Source organism: Triticum dicoccoides, chromosome 4A (assembly GCF_002162155.2).
Source record: "Triticum dicoccoides isolate Atlit2015 ecotype Zavitan chromosome 4A, WEW_v2.0, whole genome shotgun sequence".
In the NCBI taxonomy this organism is placed as follows: domain Eukaryota; kingdom Viridiplantae; phylum Streptophyta; class Magnoliopsida; order Poales; family Poaceae; genus Triticum; species Triticum dicoccoides.
The window spans coordinates 131,182,086-131,194,822 of record NC_041386.1 but is presented as its reverse complement, the minus strand read 5'-3'; positions in this window follow the sequence as shown (position 1 = coordinate 131,194,822).

Genomic DNA, 12,737 nt, shown 5'->3' with positions numbered 1-12,737 from the left:
CCGCGAGTTTCTCGCACTTTCTCCCAGTGATTTCTTCCACCCCAGGCAAGCCACACCCTCCATTTGCATGATTGCAATGTAGTGACATGGTTTAAATTATTTGAACTTGTTTAAAATATTGCTTTAGCTACATGAGTTTGTGAAGGAAATATGCCCTAGAGGCAATAATAAAGTTATTATTTATTTCCTTATATCATGATAAATGTTTATTAGTCATGCTAGAATTGTATTAACCGGAAACATAATACATGTGTGAATACATAGACAAACAGAGTATCACTAGTATGCCTCTACTTGACTAGCTTGTTAATCAAAGATGTTTATGTTTCGTAACCATGGACAAAAGAGTTGTTATTTGATTAACGGGATCACATCATTAGATGAATGATCTGATTGACATGACCCATTCCATTAGCTTAGCACCCGATCGTTTAGTATGTTGCTATTGCTTTCTTCATGACTTATACATGTTCCCAAGACTAAGAGATTATGCAACTCCCGTTTGTCGGAGGAACACTTTGTGTGCTACCAAACGTCACAACGTAACTGGGTGATTATAAAGGAGCTCTACAGGTGTCTCCAAAGGTACATGTTGGGTTGGCGTATTTCGAGATTAGGATTTGTCACTCCGATTGTCGGAGAGGTATCTCTGGGCCCTCTCGGTAATGCACATCACTTAAGCCTTGCAAGCATTGCAACTAATGAGTTAGTTGCGGGATGATGTATTACAGAACGAGTAAAGAGACTTGCCGGTAACGAGATTGAACTAGGTATTGGATACTGACGATCGAATCTCGGGCAAGTAACATACCGATGACAAAGGGAACAACGTATGTTGTTATGCGGTCTGACCGATAAAGATCTTCGTAGAATATGTAGGAGCCAATATGGGCATCCAGGTCCCGCTATTGGTTATTGACCGGAGACATGTCTCGGTCATGTCTACATCATTCTCAAACCCGTAGGGTCCGCACGCTTAAGGTTTCGATGACAGTTATATTATGAGTTTATAAGTTTTGATGTACCGAAGGAGTTCGGAGTCCCGGATGAGATCGGGGACATGATGAGGAGTCTCAGAATGGTCGAGACGTAAATATCGATATATTGGACGACTATATTTGGACATCGGAAAGGTTCCGAGTGATTCGGGTATTTTTCGGAGTACCGGGTAGTTACGGGAGAAGCAATGGGCCTTGATGGGCTTTAGTGGGAAGAGGAGAAAGGGCCAAGGGGCTGCTGCGCCCCCCCTCCCCTCTGGTCCGAATTGGACTAGGGAAAAGGGGGTCGGCCACCTTTCCTTCTCCTCCACTTCCTTCTCCCTTCCTCCCCTCTTGGTGGACTCCTACTAGGACTTGGAGTCCTAGTAGGACTCCACATCCTGGCCGCACCAATTGCCTTGGCCGGCCTCCTCCTCCTCCATCCTTTATATACCGAGGCAAGGGGCACCCCATGAACACAAGTTGATCTTTGTGATCGTTCCTTAGCCATGTGCGGTGCCCCCCTCCACCATATTCCACCTCAGTCATATTGTAGCGGTGCTTAGGCGAAGCCCTGCGACGGTAGAACATCAAGATCGTCACCACGCCGTCGTGCTGACGGAACTCCTCCCCAACGCTTTGCTGGATCGGAGCCCGGGGATCGTCATCGAGCTGAACATGTGCTAGAACTCGGAGGTGCCATAGTTTCGGTGCTTGACGTGGAGACGTACGACTACATCAACCAAATGCTTCCGTTGTCGATCTACAAGGGTACGTAGATCACACTCTCCCCTCTCGTTGCTATGCATCACCATGATCTTGCGTGTGCATAGGATTTTTTTTGAAATTACTACGTTCCCCAACAGTGGCATCCGAGCCTAGGTTTTATGTGTTGATGTTATATGCACGAGTAGAACACAAGTGAGTTGTGGGCGATATAAGTCATACTGCTTACCAGCATGTCATACTTTGGTTCGGCGGTATTGTTGGACGAAGCGGCCCGGACCAACATTACGCGTACGCTTACGCGAGACCGGTTCTCCCGACGTGCTTTTGCACAGAGGTGGCTTGCGGGTGACAGTTTCTCCAACTTTAGTTGAACCGAGTGTGGCTACGCCCGGTCCTTACGAAGGTTAAAACAGCACCAACTTGACAAACTATCATTGTGGTTTTGATGCGTAGGTAAGATTGGTTCTTGCTTAAGCCCGTAGCAGCCACGTAAAACTTGCAACAACAAAGTAGAGGACATCTAACTTGTTTTTGCAGGGCATGTTGTGATGTGATATGGTCAAGACATGATGCTAAATTTTATTGTATGAGATGATCATGTTTTGTAACCGAGTTATTGGCAACTGGCAGGAGCCATATGGTTATCACTTTATTGTATGCAATGCAATCGCCCTGTAATGCTTTACTTTATCACTAAGCAGTAGCGATAGTCATAGAAGCATAAGATTAGTGAGACGACAACGATGCTACGATGGAGATCAAGGTGTCGCGCCGGTGACGATGGTGATCATGACGGTGCTTCGAAGATGGAGATCACAAGCACAAGATGATGATGGCCATATCATATCACTTATATTGATTGCATGTGATGTTTATCTTTTTTATGCATCTTATCTTGCTTTGTTTGACGGTAGCTTATAAGATGATCTCTCACTAATTATCAAGAAGTGTTCTCCCTGAGTATGCACCGTTGCCAAAGTTCGTCGTGCCCAGACACCACGTGATGATCGGGTGTGATAAGCTCTACGTCCATCTACAACGGGTGCAAGCCAGTTTTGCACACGCAGAATACTCGGGTTATACTTGACGAGCCTAGCATATGCAGATATGGCCTCAGAACACGGAGACCGAAAGGTCGAGCGTGAATCATATAGTCGATATGATCAACATAATGATGTTCACCATTGAAGACTAATCCATTTCACGTGATGATCGGTTATGGTTTAGTTGATTTGGATCACGTGATCACTTAGAAGATTAGAGGGATGTCTATCTAAGTGGGAGTTCTTAAGTAATATGATTAATTGAACTTTAATTTATCATGAACTTAGTCCTGGTAGTATTAGCATATCTATGTTGTGGATCAATAGCTTGCATTGTTGCTTTCATATGTTTATTTTGATATGTTCCTAGAGAAAATTGTGTTGAAAGATGTTAGTAGCAATGATGCGGGTTGGATCCATGATCTGAGGTTTATCCTCATTGCTGCACAGAAGAATTATGTCCTTGATGCACCGCTAGGTGACGGGCCTATTGCAGGAGCAGATGCAGACGTTATGAACGTTTGGCTAGCTCAATATGATGACTACTTGATAGTTTAGTGCACCATGCTTAACAGCTTAGAATAGGGACTTAAATGACGTTTTGAACGTCATGGACCATATGAGATGTTCCAGGAGTTGAAGTTAATATTTCAAGCAAATACCCGAGTTGAGAGATATGAAGTCTCCAACAAGTTCTATAGCTAAAAGATGGAGGAGAATCGCTCAACTAGTCAGCATGTGCTTAGATTGTCTGGGTACTACAATCGCTTGAATCAAGTGGGAGTTAATCTTCCAGATAAAATAGTGATTGACAGAATTTTCTAGTCACCATCACCAAGTTAGTAGAACTTCGTGATGAACTATAATATGCAAGGGATGACAAAAGTAATTCCCAAGCTCTTCGTGATGCTGAAATCGACGAAGGTAGAAATCAAGAAAAACATCAAGTGTTGATGGTTAACAAGACCACTAGTTTCAAGAAAAGGGCAAAGGGAACAAGGGGAACTTCAAGAAGAACGGCAAGCAAGTTGCTGCTCAAGTGAAGAAGCCCAAGTCTGGTCCTAAGCCTGAGACTAAGTGCTTCTACTACAAAGGGACTGGTCACTAGAAGCGGAACTACCCCAAGTGATTGGCGGATGAGAAGGATGGCAAAGTGAACATAAGTATATTTGATATACATCTTATTGATGTGTACTTTACTAGTGTTTATAGCAACCCCTCAGTATTTGATACTAGTTCAGTTGCTAAGATTAGTAACTCGAAACGGGAGTTGCAGAATAAATAGAGACTAGTTAAGGGTGAAGTGACGATGTGTGTTGGAAGTGGTTCCAAGATTGATATGATCATCATCGCACACTCCCCATAATTTCGGGATTAGTGTTGAACCTAAATAAGTGTTATTTGGTGTTTGCGTTCAGCATGAATATGATTTGATCATGTTTATTGTAATACGGTTATTCATTTAAGTAAGAGAATAAATTGTTGTTCTGTTTACATGAATAAAACCTTATATGGTTACACACCCAATGAAAATAGTTCGTTGGATCTCGATCGTAGTGATACACATAATCATAATATTGAAACCAAAAGATGCAAAGTTAATAATGATAGTCAACTTATTTGTGGCACTGCCGTTTAGGTCATATTGGTGTAAAGCGCATGAAGAAACTCCATGCTGATGGACTTTTGGAATCACTTGATTATGAATCAGTTGATGCTTGCGAACCATGCCCTATGGGCAAGATGACTAAGACTCCGTTCTTTGGAACAATGGAGCGAGCAACAGATTTGTTGGAAATCATACATACTGATGTATGTGGTCTGATGAATATTGAGGCTCGCGACAGGTATCATTATTTTCTGATCTTCACAGATGATTTGAGCAAATATGAGTATATGTAATTGATGAAACATGAGTCTGAAACATTTGAAAAGTTCAAAGAATTTCAGAGTGAAGTGAAAAATCATTGTAACAAGAAAATAAAGTTTCTACGATCTGATCGTAGAGAAGAGTATTTGAGTTACGAGTTTGGCCTTCAGTTAAAAAAAATGTGAAATAGTTTCACTACTCACGCCACCTGGAACACCACAATGTAATGGTGTGTCCGAACGTCATAACCGTACTTTATTAGATATGGTGCGATCTATGATGTATCTTAAAGATCTACCATTATTGTTTTGGGGTTATGCATTAGAGACAGCTGCATTCACGTTAAATAGGGCACCATCTAAATCCATTGAGACGACACCGTATGAACTATGGTTTGGCAAGAAACCTAAGCTGTCGTTTCTTAAAGTTTGAGGTTGCAATGCTTATGTGAAAAAGTTTCAACCTGATAAGCTCAAACCCAAATCGGAGAAATGTGTCTTCATAGGATATTCAAAGGAAACTATTGGATACACCTTCTATCATAGATCCGAAGGCAAGACTTTTGTTGCTAAATTCAGAAACTTTCTAGAGAAGGAGTTTCTCTCGAAAGAAGTGAGTGGTAAGAAAGTAGAAAACTTGATAAGGTAATTGTACCTTCTCCCTTATTGGAAAGTAGTTCATCACAAAAATCTGTTCTTGTGACTACTACACCAATTAGTGAGGAAGCTAATGATGATGATCATGTAACTTCAGATCAAGTTACTACCGAATCTCGTAGGTAAACCAGAGTGAGATCCGCACCAGAGTGGTACGGTAATCCTGTTCTGGAGGTCATGTTACTTGACCATGACGAACCTACGAACTATCAGGAAGCGATGATGAGCCCAGATTCCGCGAAATGGTTAGAGGCCATGAAATCTGAGATATGATCCATGTATGAGAACAAAGTTTGGACTTTGGTTGACTTGCCCGATGATCGGCAAGCAATTGAGAATAAATGGATCTTCAAGAGGAAGACGGACGCTGATAGTAGTGTTACTATCTACAAAGGTAGAATTGTTGCAAAAGGTTTTCGACAAGTTCAAGGTGTTGACTACGATGAGAGCTTCTCACTCGTATCTATGCTTGAGTCTGTCCGAATCATGTTAGTAATTGCCGCATTTTATGAAATCTGGCAAATGGATAAACAAAACTGCATTCCTTAATGGATTTATTAAAGAAGAGTTGTATATGATGCAACCAGAAGGTTTTGTCAATCCGAAAGGTGCTAACAAAATGTGCAAGCTCCAGCAATCCATCTGTGGACTGGTGCAAGCATCTCAGAGTTGGAATATACGCTTTGATGAGTTGATCAAAGCATATAGTTTTATACAGACTTGCGGTGAAGCCTGTATTTACAAGAAAGTGAGTGGGAGCACTACAACATTTCTGATAAGTATATGTGAATGACATATTGTTGATCGGAAATAATGTAGAATTATTCTGTAAAGCATAAAGGAGTGTTTGAAAGGAGTTTTTCAAAGAAAGACTTCGGTGAAGCTGCTTACATATTGAGCTCCAAGATCTATAGAGATAGATCAAGATGCTTGATAAGTTTTTTCAATGAGTACATACCTTGACAAGATTTTGAAGTAGTTCAAAATGGAGCAGTCAAAGAAAGAGTTCTTGCCTGTATTACAAGGTGTGAAGTTGAGTAAGACTCAAAGCCCGACCACGGCAAAAGATAGAAAGAGAATGAAAGTCATTCCCTATGCCTTGGCCATAGGTTCTATAAAGTATGTCATGCTGTATACCAGATCTATTGTATACCCTGCACTGATTTGGCAAGGGAGTACAATAGTGATCTAGGAGTAGATCACTGGACAGCGGTCAGAATTATCCTTAGTGAAATAAGGATATGTTTCTCGATTATGGACGTGACAAAAAGGTTCGTCATAAAGGGTTACGCCGATGCAAGTTTTGACACTAATCTAGATGACTCTAAGTCTCGGTCTAGATACATATTGAAAGTGGGAGCATTTAGCTAGAGTAGCTCCATGCAGAGCATTGTTGACATAGAAATTTGTAAAATACATGTGGATCTGAATATGGCAAACCCGTTGACTAAGATTCTCTCACAAGCAAAACATGATCACACCTTAGTACTCTTTGGGTGTTAATCACATAGCGATGTGAACTAGATTACTGAATCTAGTAAACCCTTTGGGTGTTGGTCACATGGCGATGTGAACTATGGGTGTTAATCACATGATGATGTGAACTATCGATGTTAATCACATGGTGATGTGATCTAGATTATTGACTCTAGTGCAAGTGGGAGACTGAAGGAAATATGCCCTAGAGGCAATAATAAAGTTATTATTTATTTCCTTATATCATGATAAATGTTTATTATTCATGCTAGAATTGTATTAACTGGAAACATAATACATGTGTGAATACATAGACAAACAGAGTATCACTAGTATGCCTCTACTTGACTAGCTTGTTAATCAAAGATGGTTATGTTTCCTAACCGTGGACAAAAGAGTTGTTATTTGATTAACGGGATCACATCATTAGATGAATGATCTGATTGACATGACCCATTCCATTAGCTTAGCACCCGATCATTTAGTATGTTGCTATTGCTTTCTTCATGACTTATACATGTTCCTATGACTATGAGATTATGCAACTCCCGTTTGCCGGAGGAACACTTTGTGTGCTACCAAACGTCACAACATAACTGGGTGATTATAAAGGAGCTCTACTGGTGTCTCCAAAGGTACATGTTGGGTTGGCGTATTTCAAGATTAGGATTTGTCACTCCGATTGTCGGAGAGGTATCTCTGGGCCCTCTCGGTAATGCACATCACCTAAGCCTTGCAAGCATTGCAACTAATGAGTTAGTTGCGGGATGCTGTATTACAGAATGAGTAAAGAGACTTGCCGGTAACGAGATTGAACTAGGTATTGGATACCGACGATCGAATCTCGGGCAAGTAACATACCGATGACAAAGGGAACAACGTATGTTGTTATGCGGTCTGACGGATAAAGATCTTCGTAGAATATGTAGGAGCCAATATGGGCATCCAGGTCCCGCTATTGGTTATTGACCGGAGACATGTCTCGGTCATGTCTACATCGTTCTCGAATCCGTAGGGTCCGCACGCTTAAGGTTTCGATGACAGTTATATTATGAGTTTATAATTTTTGATGTACCGAAGGAGTTCGGAGTCCCGGATGAGATCGGGGACATGACGAGGAGTCTCGAAATGGTCGAGACGTAAATATCGATATATTGGACGACTATATTCGGACATCGGAAAGGTTCCGAGTGATTCGGGTATTTTTCGGAGTACCGGGTAGTTACGGGAGAAGCAATGGGCCTTGATGGGCTTTAGTGGGAAGAGGAGAAAGGGCCAAGGGGCTGCTGCGCCCCCCTCCCCTCTGGTCCAAATTGGACTAGGGAAAAGGGGGCCGGCCACCTTTCCTTCTCCTCCACTTCCTTCTCCCTTCCTCCCCTCTTGGTGGACTCCTACTAGGACTTGGAGTCCTAGTAGGACTCCACATCCTGGCCGCACCAATTGCCTTGGTCGGCCTCCTCCTCCTCCATCCTTTATATACTGAGGCAAGGGGCACCCCATGAACACAAGTTGATCTTCGTGATCGTTCCTTAGCCGTGTGCGGTGCCCCCCTCCACCATATTCCACCTCGGTCATATTGTAGCGGTGCTTAGGTGAAGCCCTGCGACGGTAGAACATCAAGATCGTCACCACGCCGTCGTGTTGACGGAACTCCTCCCTGACGCTTTGCTGGATCGGAGCCCTGGGATCGTCATCGAGCTGAACGTGTGCTAGAACTCGGAGGTGCCGTAGTTTCGGTGCTTGATCGGTCGGGCCGTGGAGACATACGACTACATCAACCAAACGCTTCCGTTGTCGATCTACAAGGGTACGTAGATCACACTCTCCCCTCTCGTTGCTATGCATCACCATGATCTTGCGTGTGCGTTGGAAATTTTTTGAAATTACTACGTTCCCCAACAGTTTGTACATGGCAATTTCTCGGAGTTGTATTTTGATCTTGTTATTGCCATGATATTGCTTGGAGTTCTAGGACTTATATTTTGCAGCTTATGTGGTTGACATGTTGCATTGGATTATTAGTGGCTTATGTTATAAATATTTTCATGGTGGTGTTGGATATGATATTTTTGGAGTATTACTTTGGATATCATGCTGCCTTTCGATTATTAGTGGTTAGTATGATTATTTTCATGATGGTACCTGTTATTATACTTTTGGAGTATTACTTTGGATAGCATGCTGCCTTTGGATTATTAGTGGTTAGTATGATTATTTTCATGATGGTACCTGTTATTATACTTTTGGAGTATTACTTTGGATGTCATGCTGCCTTTGGATTATTAGTGGTTAGTATGATTATTTTCATGATGCTAGTTGATGTTCTGTTGCCTGGAGTATTATTTTCGTTAATGATGTTTACATGTGGATCTTAGCCGAATAACTTTATTCTTGTTATTGGAGTAGTAGGAATATTGTTTTCGGATCCATCATGATAGTAGTGTTGTGTTACCCTTGAAGTATTTTGAGATGATGATACTACGCTTAAATTATTTGTTGGATATGGCTATGATTTGGATTATAGTTTGATAGTTGATATCGGAGTATCAGTTACCACAGTTATATTTTTGGGGATAAAATTCCGTCATTAAGTTGGTCAGGTGCCGCCGAACCGGGCTTTTTCCTATGCAACCACATTTGCCTTTGTGGGAAGGCCTTGATTCGGTCCATTGACACGGCCTCTGGTCGATGCCTCCATCTAGGGAAGGTTATGTCGTGCTTGCCCTGGCCCGGTAAGCAGGCATAATCTTGTGTGCTCGTTGATGAGATTATGGTACCGAGTCCCCGAGTGGGAGTGTCTCCGAGTGGGAGTGTTTTGACCACGATGGTGGTCGGGGTGTCTTTGGTAGACACGGGGCCACCCAGGACCAGCCCGTTGGGGATTTGGGTCGGAGTGGCCGGGAGAGTGATGTGGCAATGGAAGGGTCTTGTTGGAATACCATTGGTCCACCCGAATGGGAGTGCGAGGCCATGGGTGTCGTGGTCTGGGTACAGTGTGCTACCTCTGCAGTGTGTATTTAATCTATCGATAGTCGCGTCCGTACTAGGTCCCACCATTCGATCAACACTCACATGACGGAATGACTTATAGGTGATTTATATGTTGATATGTTGAGTAGTACAGATTGGCAGGATGTTGATGATGATATTGGAGACCAAGTTTTGGTCGTGGTTGTGATCGCCGGAAAGATCACAGTTTGAGACCAAGTGTTGGTCATGGTTGTGATAGCCGGAAAGATCACAGTTTGAGACCAAGTGTTGGTCATGGTAGTGATCGCCGGAAAGATCACCGTATGGTTTTGATCACGAGGTGATCGAGATGGTATATTGCTTGGCCGGTGAGCCAAGAGAGATATGGTTATGGAGATCTGAGATGGTGATTTATCAGCATTGTATTAGTTCGTCTCATGCTTAGTAGTTGCTTCATCATGGTAGTTGTTAATTAATTAACCTGTTAATGCTATGTTATTGTCTTGCCTTGATGTTTTTGGTTGTTGTGAGCTTGCAAGTACATTCAATGTACTGACCTGGTGTGTCATGCCAGATTGCAGGTGATGCCGTCATTGCTTGATTGCTTGTCGTGGTTTCCGTTCGTGCGAGCTAGATCATGTCCCAGCTAGAGTCCCTGTGGAGTGGAGTTCACCACCTTCGTCATGGTTCCGCTGCTAGAAATTTTTTCTGCTTCTATGAGTTGTTCCGCTACTAGCATAGAGCAAGTGTAGTATCGCAGGTGTAGCGTCGCCATGCTGATGTAATCATTGTTACATCAGACCCGTGTAATTATTATTCTTGTAATAAGAGCTGATTCGTTCTATGCCAAGTAGTGCCGTATTCCAGAGACTTCTCCTTGATCTCTGGGCTGGAATACGGGGCGTTCCGGTTTCTCTGAGCCGGGGTGCCATAGGCTTGATATCAGAGCAGGTCTGGCTGTAGGAAGCCCTAATCAGCGCGAACGGTAGAAACCGGTAGAAATCGGAAGTTTAAAGTCCGACTTGTTTATTGCATTTGGTTGTTGCATTTGTTTGTTGCATAGCATGCATATAACCTTATTATTTTGTTACTAACAGTTTAATCTGGTGAGTGTAGATGGCATCGGTCCGGATCCACTACAGCTCAGCCTTTGCATTTCTCCAGTTTTCTTTTCTTGCTCATTCTTCGGTGTTTGGTGTCATTTCTGTCCCAGTAGAGTGATGCCAAGTGATCCTGACACTGTTTGCAAAAATGGTGCCCGAGTATCGCGCCGAATTATTTCCTTTAGCCCCACCTTTTGTTTCGGTGGTAGACATGCTTCTATCACGGGTCATCCTTTTCTTGTCATTTTGGCAACCCTTAATGATCGTAGTTATCAAGAAAGGGCAATGTCAGCAGCCTCAATTTTTCCCCCGCTATCCTATTTCTTGGACGAGTACGGATCTTTTTCCGTTCGCTTGATAATAATGTGGTTGCGACCTTCGTGTCCCCCTACATGATTACCGAATGCGTCCTCGCCTCTGAGCTAGTCCAGGTTGCTACCTGGCTAAGCTTGTACTTGGTGTAGCGCTGTTTACACCAATTCTTCCACACATTTATTCGTCCTCGTGCACAACATCACAGCATGCTAGATCGTAGAGCTGGAGATCCCGCGAGAATTATGTGGTTAAGTAGGCATGCATATTGTGTGACTAGCAGTAATATGTGACATTGATTGTGTGTCAATTGATTGTTGTTGTGTGTGTTTTTGTTTAGTTGAGTTTTCTTTTGCTTCTTCCTTTTTGGGCCCCGACGTTACATTATTTTCCCCATATAAAGACTTGCTCATCAACTGACACCGGACTCGAAAAAGTAATAAGTATTTCAAATATTTGGAAGAAGCTCAGCTAAACATTATGGCCTTCTCAGTCAACCGCATGATATAAGGAATATCTGCTCAGAATGCCAATTGTGTCTTGGATTGATTATCCGCATCAATTCTACAACAGTAATGATCCAGCCAGCAGAAAGACAAGTTAGATGCAAGACCAACGGTATATTTTTCAGTCATAGGTATGGAGCATAGGCAAAGTCTTGGCTCAGCAACAAATGATACTTGAAATATGTTATACTCCAAAAGAAAGTGAAGATGTGATATGCTCAAGGAAGACAGTCAAACAAATTTTCTCATGCAAATGATCAGCCGCAAAATATTATGGACGTGTGCATGGATTTCAGTCTGCATATCAGTATGAAGTTTTGGATATAAGAAACCCAGCATTATTCCACACGCTAACGGAAGAAATTTATGAGGCAAGGCTCCTCAAAATTTTTCCTCAGCACGATATGTGAACTATTTCCGGCCCATGTACCCGGTCTTTCTCAACAAGATACCTCGATAAAAGCTTCCGACAGACGGGAAATGAATTTTTCTCAACAAGCAAACCCGAGGAGAAGCTTCTCAAGTACGGAAACCCGGCTTCTCCAGCACACTACTCAGGTCAAGCTTCGTGTGTAAGCTATCAAGGATTCTTCTGCACGCTACATAGGCAAAAGCTTCGAGCAGAAGCTAATGAGCCTTCCTAGGCAAGCTACATGAATGGCTTTTCTCTGCAGATCAAGGATCAAATTTGCAATAAGTTTGTCAGAGATATACCTAAGAAAGGTACGGATCTAACAACCTCGTGAGCCATGCAAATGAAGATAAGCAGAGATACATCTCATGAATTACAAGGATCGCCAAGATCGGGAGATGACATCACAAAATCAACAATCATCAAGGTCATTATTCCCGCACCAGACAAGGTGATATATAAAATCTTGTCACCTTCTTGTATGATTGGCCTCAGCAATGAGTTTCGTATAGCTATAAACCCCGAGTATATGTCATATATGTGCGAACACAGGTAAGAAAATAAGCAGAAGGAATAATGCCAACAATATTGCACTAGCCACAGTCATGGTCATACGAAGAAACAAGGACATGTGTGGTCAAGTATTTCGGAAGGTATCCTGACAAAGAGAATCATGACTGTTA